The sequence below is a fragment of the Bos grunniens genome, chromosome 6, assembly GCF_055505025.1.
Source record: "Bos grunniens cultivar Pamir isolate PY7600 chromosome 6, Bosgru_T2T1.0, whole genome shotgun sequence".
In the NCBI taxonomy this organism is placed as follows: Eukaryota; Metazoa; Chordata; class Mammalia; order Artiodactyla; family Bovidae; genus Bos; species Bos grunniens.
Genome location: NC_141170.1, coordinates 108,501,133 through 108,516,290, shown reverse-complemented (window position 1 = coordinate 108,516,290; position 15,158 = coordinate 108,501,133). Strand labels below are relative to the sequence as shown.

The window sequence follows — 15,158 nt, the reverse complement described above, 5'->3', positions numbered from 1 at the left end:
TACACACTTGATCCCTGAGTCAGGAAAATCCCTGGGAGGAGGAAATGGCAATCCAGTCCAGTATTCTTGCCTGGAAAATTCCATGGACAGAGGAGCCTGGCTGGTTACACTCCATGGGGTTTCAGAGTCAGACATGACTGAGCCCGGGACACAGGGTTCTGGGGGGATGGGTCTCCATGTATACTTTAGGCTACAGGCAACAAGGAACTGAGTCATTTGAAAAGACCCTGATGCTGGGAAAAATTGAAAGCAGGAGGAGACGGGGATGACACACGATGAGATGGTTGGATGGCATCACCGACTCAATGGACATGAGTTAAGCTCTGGGAGTTGGTGATGGACAGGGAGGCCTGGTGTGCTGCAGTCCAAGGGGTCTCAAAGAGTCAGACACAAGTGAGCTACTGAACTAAACTGATGGGCAACATTGCTTTAGTGATTGACTTACAACAAAAGCAATAGAAGACAAAGTATAAAGTAATAGAAACTTATAAGAAACTTAAAAGATCCATTATGGATTCAGATTTGTTCTTTCCTATTATCAGTTAATTTTTATATTATACTAATAATGCTCATGTCCAATGTACTATACCTTGTCTGACTCTTTGCAACCTCATGTACTGTAGCCCGTCAGGCTCCCCCCTCCATGGAATTTTCTAGGCAAGAGTACTAGAGTGGGTTACCATTTGTGACTCCAGGGGATCTTCCCAACCCAGGAATCGAACCTGGGTCTTCTGCATTGGCAGGCAGATTCTTTACCCCTGAACCACCTGGGGAAGCCCTTATTATATTAAGAATAGTAAAAGTTACATTAAAATTATTTTTTAGCAAAAGAGGAAACTGCCTTCATTATAATTAACAAGTGTGGAATATAGTTAGTGCATCTTACTATCAGAACATTGCCCTATTCTCCTCAAATTGATACTTTTATGGGGGGTTTCTTATCAGAGGGCCTCAAAAGAAATTATTAATAAGTGGATACCTCACCAGGTTTGTGTCTACATTCATGCTGCCTTCTAATTATTTTTATTAAGAGTAGGATTCCATTGGAAGCTTTATTTTGTTGTATTATACCATGTAAACGGTTAAAGACATACTGAAGAGAAAAAAACAAAGCTTCTTAGCCCATTTATACTGCTATAACAAAATACCGCAGACTGCGTTAGGTTATAAAAAAAAAAATTTTTTTTTCCATAGTTCTAAAGACTGTAAGTCCAAGATCTGGGTACCAGTATGATTGGGCAAGAGCCCTCTTTACGTCATAGATTAAGTACCTTGCAAGGGTCCCACCTCCAGTGCCATCATGTTGAGCATGAGGTCTGCAAAATATGGATTTGGGGGTAATAATTCAGACCATAGCAGTTCCCATTATTTCTAATAATCCTAAGCCATTTTTATGATTAAAATAACATGACAATTATTACAAAAAGTGGCTGAAGGCAGTTTGCAATTGGCACCAGCTCTAAAGGATGGTGAGGCAGTTTATAAGCCGAATCTTGTGTTACATGGTTCACTGTCACTCTGGGTTCTTTAAAATCAAAGACCAATTTAATAACTGCATGTCATTAAGCTTTATTACACTATTCTTCCTCTTCACTGGCTTTGTCCTTCTCATAAGGTATAAAATGTATAAATGCATTAATTGATAATGCTTACTTTCATTCTATATCCTAAAGTATTGTAAAGTAGTTTCATCTATATTCTTTAAAGGAAAAAAAAATAAAAGTTGTTTCTGCTTTTAATGGCAGCAGTACTTCTTAGGGTTTTTTTAAAATTTTTTTGATAGTGCTTTCTTGCTAAACCCAGACCATTATTTTTGTCTTACTCTAAATCATAGTCATTCATTGAGATATTGTTTAACATTCTAGAAGTTATTGTTCATCTGAAAAATCAAATGTGTCTTTCAGAAGGAGATCAACATATTTAGTGTTAAACAATTAGGATATGTCACCCAATTCTTTTTTTTTTTTTTTTTTTTCATTACTGTGGCTTATTTTGACAATTATTAGCATGAAGACTACCAGTACAAGATTGATTCGGAATAAAAATGAAAAACATGCTCATGTGACCGTAACCTTTCTGTAATGTTAAGTCCAGTCACAAATGTAACTCAGTGCTCACAAATATCACTTTCTTGACAATGAAGTCATTTTGATTTATCTCTACTTTTGGAGAAACTCAAAATTATGATTACAATCTTTTATTCTAGAACTTTGTCTCCCTTGTGACAAAGAACCTCTTGTCCTTTCAGTAAGTTCATCATCACATCACAGTGCTAAATAAACAAAACAGAAATGGATAAGATGTGAGTATATGAATGATTTATTAAGAGTGGAAAATTTGAAACTGCCTACTCATACTAAGAATCTTCCCAAATAAAATTTCTACAAAATGACCTTCACAACAATATGCTTTTGTAAGATACACACACACACACACATTGAAATGTCAGTAGAGTAATACACAATTATATGTTTCTGGCGTTGAAGTTGTCGTCACAGCTGGTTATTAAATGAAAAACAGGTATTAATAAATAAGACCTGATGACTAAAGTGGCATTTTACAATGCCAGTCCTATATGTACGATGGGAACTTTATATTTAATTACATGAACTGTCACTGGGAAATAAAATCATTTTTTAAATGACTTCAGTTTGAAATCATGTACAAAAACCCTATTATAACAAAACAAAACTGTGCAAAGCCAGCATAGTCATTTTAAAATCTACTGAAATAAGATATGCTCAAAGGAGAAAATTGGAAATACAAGGATTTTTATATCAATGCCATACCATATAACTAAGCAAAATTTTATCTCAAGCATAAATCTCCAAGGAGGGCAAATACTTTAAAGTGTAGGTCACAAAGCTTATAGTAAACGAGGCAAAGAAAGACAAATTGTAGGAACATCATCCATAATATTACTTTATGTTGCATGCTGAAATACGCATATAAAAACCTGTCTCTTCAGCATCCTCTTCTCTGCTTCACTGGAGGTAGAGGTTAATCCTTATCTTCAGAGAGTTCCACTCAATTCCCTCATAGCTGTCCTTGTGTCCCCATCCCCTGAGCCCCCTTGTACATGCGAGATGATACACTGGAAAACTCAGACATCTCTTCATGCCCCTAGAAGCCAACATCCTTCCCTTAAAATCTTATAAAACCAGCTTATTGTTCAAAGTCATATTGTCTTACTGATGGAAATCACTTTAATAAATGGAGAAAAACCTGCAATGAACAGTTGCTTTAATACATGTTCTACAAAAATAATTTTAAATGCAACTTACTTAAAAAGTCACCATCCTCTCCTGACACTTAGGCCCCCACAGTTCTGAGTTTTTCTCTAATGCACTGGCTGCTTCATATTAACACCCAGCTCCTCTCTGAGGTCTCCCCACCTGAGGCAATGCCCTCAAAATATGATTATTCACTCATCTTTTAAATTAAATTCCCATCCCATGCTCAATGCTGGTTATAAGGAGAAAAATCTGATAAGTCAATTTGTCAGTATTGACATCTGTTCACATAAGTACCTCATTTAGGCCAAATAGTTATGGTTGACTATCAAACACTTATAAGAGGCAATGTCTGACATATTTTGACTGTTAAGAGCTTTCACAGCATATTGTAGAGAACTTACTCCAATTACATAGAAGATCATCCTTTGTGAAACATAGATATGCTTACTAAAGTTCCTTGCAGCATTTTCCCGTGCATAGAGCAGGAAATAGTACTTAGAAAACAGTGAATGGTATGCTATTTATATTTTGGTTACTAAAATTATTATTTAATATGTGATCATGACTCTTGATTATGTGTACCCCTACCTGTTCCTAAAATTAAGAGTTATATTTAAAATGTATATACTGGAATGAGTATTGTTGTCCTCACTGCACGACAGACCAATAAATCAAGACATGAGTTGTTGACCAGGAATAATGACCTTATTTGGAAAGCTAGCAGATGGAGATAGTGGAATAGTGTACCAAAGAATCATTTTCCCTGAGTTAGGATTCTTTTATCTTAAAAATGGAGGGGACATATGATTGTTGCAGAGTTCGTGGTTCAGGCCAGATCCTGGAGGGGATGTGCTAATTCTTTGTTCTTGCAACTGTTCATTGCAACTGTCCATTTTAAGTCTAGTTAAGATGTTCCTGTAAACCTCCAACAGGACAAATATTCTCTGTTCTGCAACTTTTTTTTTTAATTTTATTTTATTTTTAAACTTTACATAATTGTATTAGTTTTGCCAAATATCAAAATGAATCCATCACAGGTATACATGTGCTCCCCATCCTGAACCCTCCTCCCTCCTCCCTCCCCATACCATCCCTCTGGGTTGTCCCAGTGCACTAGCCCAAGCAACTTTTTTTTTTTTTTTTCCAATTTTATTTTATTTTTAAACTTTACATAATTGTATTAGTTTTGCCAAATATCAAAATGAATCCGCCACAGGTATACATGTGTTCCCCATCCCGAACCCTCCTCCCTCCTCCCTCCCCATACCATCCCTCTGGGCCGTCCCAGTGCACCAGCCCCAAGCATCCAGCATCGTGCATCGAACCTGGGCTGGCAACTCGTTTCCTACATGATATTTTACATGTTTCATTGCCATTCTCCCAAATCTTCCCACCCTCTCCCTCTCCCACAGAGTCCATAAGACTGTTCTATACATCAGTGTCTCTTTTGCTGTCTCGTACACTGGGTTATTGTTACCATCTTTCTAAATTCCATATATGTGCGTTAGTATACTGTATTTATGTTTTTCCTTCTGGCTTACTTCACTCTGTATAATAGGCTCCAGTTTCATCCACCTCATTAGAACTGATTCAAATGTAATCTCTGTATGAATGGAAAAGTGTTATACCTTAAACAGTCAAGTCTGGGAGGCAGGGCCTTGAGAATGGGCTATCACATATCTTTCAGGCTGTAGGCAACAATCTTTTTAAACGTGCAGAGCCAGCATGTCTAAGCATAGGCAGCCAAGCACAAAGGTAAGAGCTAAAGGAATAGACCAGTATGGAGTCAGCGTTAATGCTCTGTTAACAATACGTTACTATTGAAATCAGTAAGATATGATGTTTCAACAGTTATACATGAGAAAAGTAAAATATGACTGAGAATATCCTATCTTGAGTTACTGGCAGAATTCTCAAAGATAAAGAAGGAAGAAATACAATTCTAGGAAGAAAAAAAAAAAAAAAACACTAAATTGTAAATGATGGGCAGAGATTTGCAAGATTTTATGTTGGAGCATTCAAACAATGAAATTCTCCTCCTCACCAACATAAACCCCTCTGTTATGATTCTCACTTGCAGGGTTTTGTGTTTAAGGGTTCCTCTGTCACTCTTCTTTTTTGGTTGATTATTTAGGTCATCTTCAATTATATCTGAGGACACAGGACATGAAAGAAGAAGCATTTATTTCTTCAGTTCCCTGGGTCATTCAACTTGAAGGCTAGTCTTCTCAGGCTTCAGTCCATAAAATAAAATACTCATCAATTTATTTGTACTTCTCTTTAACTCCAGCCACATTTGGCCTTTCTGCTCATTGTGCATAGCAGACACTGCTACCAAAGCTTTTCCCTCTCTTAATAGCTAGAATAATCTCCACCTTACCCTATTCCTATATCTCTATGATTCCACTCCATTAAATCTTCTATTCTTGACGCACATGTCTTCTTCACAGATTCCTATGTTTAGAGCCCAAATATGGTATAAAGTCATAAAAGTGTTGAACAAATGAAAAACTGAATTACTGGGGATGGAGGTGGGAGTAACCTAATAATGCACATAACTATCAAGATAAGATAGATTACCATTTGGTTTATCCTAATTTATATTGACCTTTCCACATTTGGCAAAACACATCCCTATCAATATTTTTCTCCCTTTGAGCATTTTTGCAGTAAAGTATCCACAGGTCAAATATTCCTAGTATTGCAAAATTCTTGGTATTTACTGGCAATGCCTATTCTGTTACAACCTGAGCTTTTGTGTATAGGTTCTAAGTTTCCCCAGATTTAACTGAACTGTGAGTATCAATGAGATTACAATAACACTGAAGAAAGGAAAATAATTACCAATCAACTATTTTACTCATTGTGCAAAAAAGAGACTGATAATGAACAGTTTTATCCTGAAGGCTGATCATACACTGGAGATTGATGAGGAACTGTAATGGAGGAGTATGGTTATTATGTCTTTAAAAACATTAGTCTGATAGCAGAGATTGAATTTTTATAATGTCCAAAAGATAGGAAATTGTAGAGAAGTCATGAATTAAAACAAGATGAATGGAACTAGTAAGGAAACAGAAACATATGTATTTAACAGAGAAAGTCAGATCCTATGCCTAATGAAATGTGGGAAGAGAAGAGAGAGTAGCTTTATTGACCTCTAAGAATGACTTGAGAAATGGTAAGCTATAAAATATAAATAAAGGGGAAATGGTGGTTAGGTTTTTCATTTATATTTGGATTATGTTAAATTTTTATATTAATAGTACTGAAAATGTAGGTCAGACACTCAATAGTGAGGTCTTAGCTGAAGTTACAGATTTGGAAGCATCAGGGTTGAAATGGGAAATATAGATGTGGAGTTTCAAATGAAGAATATGAAAAGAAAGCAGGAAGAACCATGAGAAATGTTTCAGCAATTGAAAGTGAACATAGAAAAATATTTAAAGATCTTTAATATAAACAGACTTTTAAGATGTTTGATGACAGAAGGAAAAGAAATAGATGAAAGTAGAAATATATACCGTGTGGGAGAGGGTACAGTGAATGAATGAACTGGTATATTAACTCTACAGATTATATATTTTATACCTTAGATGTTTCATACATTTTATTTTGTGTGAAAATATATGTATTTCAATAATAATTGCCTAATTAATCAATTACTTTTTATATTTTCACATTTATGCTATGTATCTTAGTGCCCAATGTTCATCACAGACTACAATATCTTCGGTTCAGTTCAGTTCATTTCAGTCGCTGAATCATGTCCTACTTAGTGACTGAACAACAACAATAGTATATATGTCAACTGTGTCATCGTTGTTTTAGATATCTGCTTGCAGCCATTATTTACCCATCATGGTTAAGGTCATGAGAAAACTTAGCTAAAATTATCTTTTTTATTTTGTCTTATAATAATCAAACTCATTTAGAAAAGTCATCCCATGTATGTTTCAGTTAACTTTGTACAAATTATTATTGTAATAATTATTACTGTAAGTTTAACTCTTAATTAGGATAATCTCACTAATTTATATTGGTGCTTACTACAAGGAAATGGTGAGGTATGTATATATAACTGATAACAAATTCATGACTTCCTTGCATAAGATTATAAATGTAACAAACATAAATATACATTTAAGTCTAGTCAGTAGCACTCTAGCACTCTTCATATATGAATCATGTTATATGTTTACTTTGGAAGAAGTGGCATGATCTAATATCTTATTTTGGATGTTTCACACATTGGATGTTAGATATATCATCATTCGCCAATGACTTAAAGTGAACCATATCAAAAGAATTAAAATATCAAGTCAATAAAATTGGGAAAAGAGACTACTTTGTACTACAAAAATAGTGTAATATTCTATATTCTTATTTTATTATGTTATTAATAAAATTCTTCTTGCTGTTACCTTGAAAGTCCTACTTCAAACCAGTCTTCACATACCAAATTAAAATGATTTATGCATATAGAATATTCCTCTGAATATTATGGCATTTCCATCTTTCATATATTCTACCTAGTTTTAACATTTTGGTTTCCTTTGTTTAATCTTAGCTTACCACAGGAGTTTTATCTATACTTTCTGTGATTGAAATGCTATTATATCAAATAATTTTTTACTTGGTTTTAAATTATGATTTAATCATTATCAGTTATCTAAATTGAACCCTTATCAAGGTTATTTATTATTTCTATATATATTTTATATGTAATATTTTAGCAATCAGTTATGCCTATTTTATAATTAGAGAACCTGTGTCATTTTAACTGACAACATTTGGCCAGCTTTATACAGATGCAGTATTAAGTGATAATGACCATATATTCACAAATAGATTAGCAGGTGTGCTAACATATGAAAAATGATTGTATATGAAAGTTTTCTATACAGAATGACAGTATATTAGCTTAGGTCATGGTTAGAACACTGGTTATAAATTAAATTCCAATAATTATTGGGTTTATATAGTCATATCTACTGCTATAATCAAAGAATATATGACTAGGTAAACTTTACTCATTAGAAATCAGCTTATATATGATTAGAAATTTGGGTGCTCCAAATGTAAAAAAAAAAAATTGCGGAAAATTTTTCAGCCATTTCAAGTGACTAAAGTTTATTTTGTAAGAAAAATAAAATGCCATAAAAGTTTATTTTCTATAATGACTTCTTTAAAAAATAAATTTAATACCTAATTCATTCCAAAATCATTTTGGAGCCTGTTTTACTGCTGCCTAGAGCATGTGCTTTGTCTTCCACTTGAGTAATCCAATACAAATTAAGCAATATTAATATACTACTTTGTTACATATTAGGCGTTGGGATGCAACAGTAAATTGAATTAATAAATTTTGAAGCTTGAAGGTTAGCTAAAACATTATTTTCAAAAGATGACTGTTAGGCTAAGATGTAAAATTACTGACCCAAAAAGGAAATAAGAAAAATACTTAAGAGACTCAAAAAAGTAACCCAGATACAGTTATTAATCTGAAATTCAAATTTTCATAGGAACTGACAATATGGTACAGACAATTAAAAGACGCTTACTCCTTGGAAGGAAAGTTATGATCAACCTACATAGCATATTCAAAAGCAGAGACATTACTTTGCCAACAAAGGTCCGTCTAGTCAAGGCTATGGTTTTTCCAGTGGTCATATATGGATGTGAGAGTTGGACTGCGAAGAAGGCTGAGCGCCAAAGAATTGATGCTTTTGAACTGTGGTGTTGGAGAAGACTCTTGAGAGTCCCTTGGACTGCAAGGAGATCCAACCAGTCCATTCTGAAGGAGATCAGCCCTGGGATTTCTTTGGAAGGAATGATGCTAAAGCTGAAACTCCAGTCCTTTGGCCACCTCATGCGAAGAGTTGACTTATTGGAAAAGACTCTGATGCTGGGAAGGATTGGGGGCCGGAGGAGAAGGGGACGACAGAGGATGAGATGGCTGGATGGCATCACTGACTCGATGGACGTGAGTCTGAGTGAACTCCGAGAGTTGGTGATGGAGAGGGAGGCCTGGTGTGCTGCGATTCATGGGGTCGCAAAGAGTTGGACACGACTGAGCAACTGATCTGATAGGCCACTGAATCTTACCCTGTGGATCTAAAGATATAATATTTTAGATCTTTTGAATAGAGAATCCATTTATGTTCAGAAGAGATTTTTGGCTAGGACTTCAGGTGAAGAGTGAAACAGCTGCAGGAGTAGAAGCATCACTTCAGGTTGCAAGGGTTGAAACCTGAAGCAGGTCCACTCCCCAGCCCATGAGTGGGGCCCTGTGGCCTGACTGAGTCTCAGCCACGCCCCTTAGGAGTGGCAACCATGGCAGTGTCTTCTGGCATCCTTCCTGTTAATAGGTATTAGCAGGTTTAAGACAGATGAGAGTAGAAAATTTTGAAGCTAGGGAGATTTACATCTGATGTGCCTTATTGGGCTAGATGGAGAGCTGAGTATGCTTTTTCACTGATTGTGTTCTCTTTTAACACCTCTAGATAGGGGGCAGATAGGAGGTAAATTACTTCTTTTCTCAGTGTCAGGGATCATCACAGTTTAAGGTATGTAAGAAGAATCACCAGGATAATCTATTTTAAAAAAACCGAACCCCCATCCAGGAAATTATAATTGAGCTATTTGATGTAAAGTCTGAGGGTTTGTGTTGAAACCAATGCAAAAGATCAGTGGATCTATATTTGAGAAACAATTCTGCAAAAAATAAACACACACACACTTGATTGTTGCCCTGCTAAAATGTGTCTTGGTTCAGAAGTAAGTCACAAGCTGCTGGTATTTAAATTTTAAAATCCACAACATTACTGAAAGAAAAAAATACATTATTTTGCAGATTTATTTTCATCTGGTAGAGTAGATACAATGAGTATATTATTTATAAGCCATATTGGGAAAAATTCAGTATATAAATTAGTGAAGTTGCCACAGTCACTACTACCTCTCTGATATTTCAGAGAAATAATAAAATACATAGTTCAATAAAGAAAATTTTGAGGTGAGAGACCACACCTGGGTTGTAAAAGAGTTTGACACAGCAACTAAACAACAACAACAAAAGCACACCTCAAAAATATCATAAGCTTTCAGAAGTCTTTATGCTATAGACTACCTTAGCTCATCTTCAGCAGTTTGCATATGTTCACTGATTTCTATGAAAATATCATTTTGACTTACATGGTCAAAACTTTGCATGAATGTCAACATGTGGATTAACCCAGGCATCAAACCCAGGTCTCCCGCATGTCAGGCAGATTCTTTACCATCTGAGCCACCAGAGAAGCCCACCTATAAAGATAGAAAGCTATAGTTTGAATATCTCAGAAGACCATGCAAAGCAAACCTTTTTGGAAAGGAAACTCCAGTTTAAAAAGACCTATGATTTCTCTAAGAATCTATGAAAGAAACTTTGATCAATTGTGACCAAATAGGAAATGTCTCAACAGAAGAGACAAGGAAATGAAAGACTGAAGGTCCCTGTATATTGTTAGATATAGTCACAAGGGAAAATGGAAATGTTATTCTCATGAGAGCCGAGATATGTATTATACGAACGGGACAGTTACAGTGTAAACGCATTGTAAGAGTACATGCAGATTGAGAATTAATAATAAGCTATTAGGATGGACTTGTGAGCTTGAAGAAAGCAAGATTTTATAAACTGAAAGTGCAGAACTCATTCTACAGGAACATGGAAAGGGATGATGTTACAGTTTGGTAGCTAGTGAAAAGAACTCCTCTTTTGAGAAGAGTCTCTTTTGAAACTTAGTGCAAAAAGACTTTTGCAATAGGGAGAATGCTTGGAACATTAGATCTAGAAATATTTCAAAATTAAATAGAAAAAAAAGATTTTTCCTTTGTAGGAAAGTGTAAGCAGGGCTAGCAAGAACTTTGTTATGGAGTAGGGCAAGCAGATGGAAGTGAGCAGATGGCATGATAGGGGTGTTTAACAGGAATTTATTCTCTTCTGAAGTCAGTCAGTTATTAGAATATTTTAAGGGTTTAAGGTTTTAAGCATAGAATGCTATGCTTCTTTGTGCTTGCTTAAGCTGAAGAGTGAGCCTATAATGGGGAGAAGAGCCTGACTCCAGTTGAGTCAAGTCAACTCATTGGGTCAATAATGGATAAAAGCAAGCACTTGGTCTTTACATATGCACTGTGTATGTATAGATAGATGATAAATTAAAAAGATAGAAAAATAAAAGACAGCATCTGGACAGTAAACATAGGTCTGCTTGATTGCAGGTAACTACAAAAAGTAAATTTTTATGACGCTAACTTCTTACCCTTTCTAGGTCACAGGTATCTTTGTGGTATAATGAGGCATAAAATCAGATGGTCTTGATTCTAACTACTCATTGTAGCTACTCTACCAGATGAAAATAGATCTGTTAAATAATATATATTTTTCTTTCAGTCATAGCCATCCACCCTATGACTAAATCATGAGGAACGTCACAGAATTAAGACAGCTAAAATCAGGAAAGCAGATGTGGAGGCATTAGAAAGAAGACAGAGGTGGACCCTTCATTTTGTTTGTTGTCAGGAACATTGCTGCAGGTACAATCACTTTATTCTGCAACAAGGTGTTGTTGTTGTTGTTACTCTCCAGAATAGAAATAAAATTTTAGCTTTTTTTCCCAAAGGTGGAGGGGACAAATGTCAGGAGAAGATAAAAATGAAAAATGGAAGTTAAATAGTCAATCAGTCATGTCTGACTCCTTGCGACCCATGGACTGTAGTCTCCCAGGCTCCTCTGTCCATGGACAGATTCTTTACTGTCTGAGCCCATTCTGCAGATAAATAATTTTTGCCACAACTGTCATTGGAAAATATCCTATTTGCTAAATTATATATTTCACCTTTCCTATGAGAAATTGTGTAAAAATATAATTGTTTTAGTGTTTGAAATCTGATGGTGTGAATGCAAGTAAATATTTTTTTCCATTATGTATAAGAGAGAACTAGTGGATAAAATAAATAAGACTGTTTCTAAGCTCTTATAAGAATATGTGTCTTATTAATTTTGCCAAATATCCTATCTTATACTGCATACCCTGACTTCTTTCAAGTGCATTGATATTCTAATTAGCTCTGTCGGATGATTAGGACAATTCTGTGTGAGTGCTAAAGGGCAAGGCTTAGGGCAGACTAAGGACTAAGCAGAATTGGTACAGGCAGAGAATATTTTTTTTTTGAAGAATAAAATATATGCAAGTTGCACATACAAGAACATTTTCAAACATTAGCTTGAAGCTTTTGTGATTTTGTTTCTCTCATTTGATGAAGGAAGCGATTTCCAGCAAAATCGCTTCACATCTTACTGGTAATGGATTATGATGCATATGCAAGTCCACCTACAGCCCTTTGGCCATTACTTCCATTGCATTTGATCACTGCCCAACTTTGCATTTAGTCAGCTTTCTGCCTGATTCTCAGAAAGCTCAGAATGACTTTCATCACAGTGGGTGCACAGAGGTTGCTTATAATCTGTTTAGCAAGAAGAGTTGTGCAGATGCCTTGCTCCCTCTGCCCTCAGGGTCAGGTGTCTTCCTGCGCAGCGATCTGTCTTGGACAGGAGGACTTGACGGGGAGACCGGCAGACAGTCTGTTCTGTGCCGTGCTCGAGGGCCAGCAGCAGGGTGAGTTCTGTGCTGTGCTCCCAGAGCCAGCAGCAGGGCGCTCTGCGTATGGTCCTTTTAAAGATTTAAGGATTGGGCTTTAGGTTCAGTCTGAGAGAAAGATTGATTGATTTTAGCATATTGGTGAACCCTCGCTTCAGGCTAGGAATAAAAACCTTACTTCTCAAGTCTGACGTTATTACTTTTCATTTGTTTTTATTGATTAGCTGTCAGTGATAAGATCTTGCCTCTCAAAACAAGACAGGTGCTGGTGGCAATTTTTCCTTTCTAAAAAAAAAACTATGTAGAAAACAACTTATAGAAAATAGAAATAAAGAAGATAAAAATGAAAACAAATGCACATGCCATTTTGGAAATAGTAGTTAGATATAAAATATTGATATATTACAATTTTACTGACTCAGAGATAAATTTAAGAAAAAAATTAATGAGACATACTTTTTACAGGTGAACCACACATATTTATCTAACTTAGGTGCATATATATATATATATATATATACACACACACATATGTATAAATATGTGTGTGTTTATATGTGTATGTATTCCTATTATCTCTACTCCATAGCTTGATTTTCTTAGGGAAGGAGTAGGGCATATTTAACACTTTTATTAAAAGATCATTTTTAACCAGCTGCTTCACAAATAGTCATGAAAAAAGCCAAATAATGACAATGTCTGTAAAAGAAGACAGAGCACATTTTATTTTATATTAATCATATGAGTAAAAATAAAATGAAAATATAAATTGAGAAATTAAATATACATAACTGGAAGTAATCGTATAGTATAAATATGGGAAAGAGGAAGGATTTTATTACATTAATGTATTTTTTGAAAAATGTATGTAAATATGAAATGAAAAACACTGTCCAAAAGTACACTCTACAGTGTACAAAGAATGCTATTCACAATGATTTCATTAATGAGTTCTGTTTCTTTGTATTTACAATTGCTGGGTTATCATTGCTTATTTTTATATCCAAACAGTGAAATGGAATATGGAGCATTACAAAACTTGGAGATGTGAACTGTGCCCCAAGCAACCACAAGTGATTCTGAATGTTATGAACTAACTCTCAATGGGGTTCATGTGGCAAAGCTCTGTTGTGTCTAGGACTCTATTGTTGGGAGTTCTCCAAATTAACATCCACATAGACTACAGTTTTTACTAAAGTAAAAGTAACATGAATGCACTAATTAGAAGTTCAGTTATATATTTCATCAGTATTAACTGCAGCAATTTTCTCTAATAACAAACGATATTTTTATAAGAAGAATGTTTAATCAATGATGTTAATAATACTGAAAGTCACTTAATCATGTCTGACTCTGTGACCCCATGGACTGTAGCTAGGCTCCTCTGTCCATGAAATTCTATAGGCAGAATACTAGAATGAGTAGCCATTCCCTTTTCCAGGGGATCTTCCCAACCCAGGGATTAAACCCAGGTCTCCTTCTTTGCAGGAAGATTCTTTACCATCTGAACCACCATAAGATTAGCAACACAAAATGAGTGTTTTTTGTTTTTTTTTCTAAGTCCAATGTTGAATTGATTTTATCACTGCTTATGGATTTCCCATAGATTTTTTTTCCCCCCCCACAGCTTGGACAAACCGCTTTACCTGACCCACTGTTGGTCCACCACTGGAAAGGATGCATAGTAAGTACTTCACATTGAGTGTAACAATATTTAAGTTTCAAAACACTTAAATGACATTGAAATTAAATTAATTAGAAGTATCTAAGCTGTGTTTGGCAGACATTCATTTCAACTTGCCGTAAGAAGGAATTTATTAAGATACTATGGGAAAGAAAACTTTTAAGAATCAGGAGAGTTCCAGGTAATTTAGTCTCTAGAACACGAATTATTTTTGCTATGTTTCTTTATATCCCACTTTTACATGGTATGGGAAAACCTGTAGGATCATACTGTTACTGAAAAAGCATATCAGCTGATTGTGGTGAAGGAAAGTACAGCATTTATTTTAAGGGTCAAGCAGGAAATATGGGCAGCTCACCCCACTCCAGTACTCTTGCCTGGAAAATCCCATGGACAGAGGAGCCTGGTGGGCTACAGTCCATGGGGTCGCAAAGAGTCAGACACGACTGAGTGACTTCACTTTCACTTTCATGCATTGGAGAAGGAAATGGCAACGCACTCCAGTGTTCTTGCCTGGAGAATCCCAGGGACGGCGGAGCCTGGTGGGCTGCCGTCTATGGGGTCGCACAGACTCGGACAGACTGACGCGATTTA

The 15,158-nt window shown here is 35.6% G+C and overlaps 1 long non-coding RNA gene across 22 annotated transcripts in view; it reads left to right on the top strand.

The window, feature by feature from the left end:
- The window catches only part of LOC147371186 (uncharacterized), a 316,584-nt gene that overhangs the window by 156,191 nt on the left and 145,235 nt on the right, over positions 1-15,158 (top strand). For 12 of the 22 annotated variants that reach the window (XR_015166271.1, XR_015166259.1, XR_015166267.1 and 9 more), the window contains one exon: positions 14,508-14,564. The exons of 1 other annotated variant lie outside the window; for it this stretch is intronic. This is a non-coding gene — a long non-coding RNA (uncharacterized LOC147371186). Of the gene's footprint in view, positions 1-11,673; positions 11,817-14,507; positions 14,565-15,158 lie in introns of all 22 variants that reach the window. 9 more of the 22 variants (XR_015166272.1, XR_015166260.1, XR_015166264.1 and 6 more) reach the window with 1 other exon arrangement.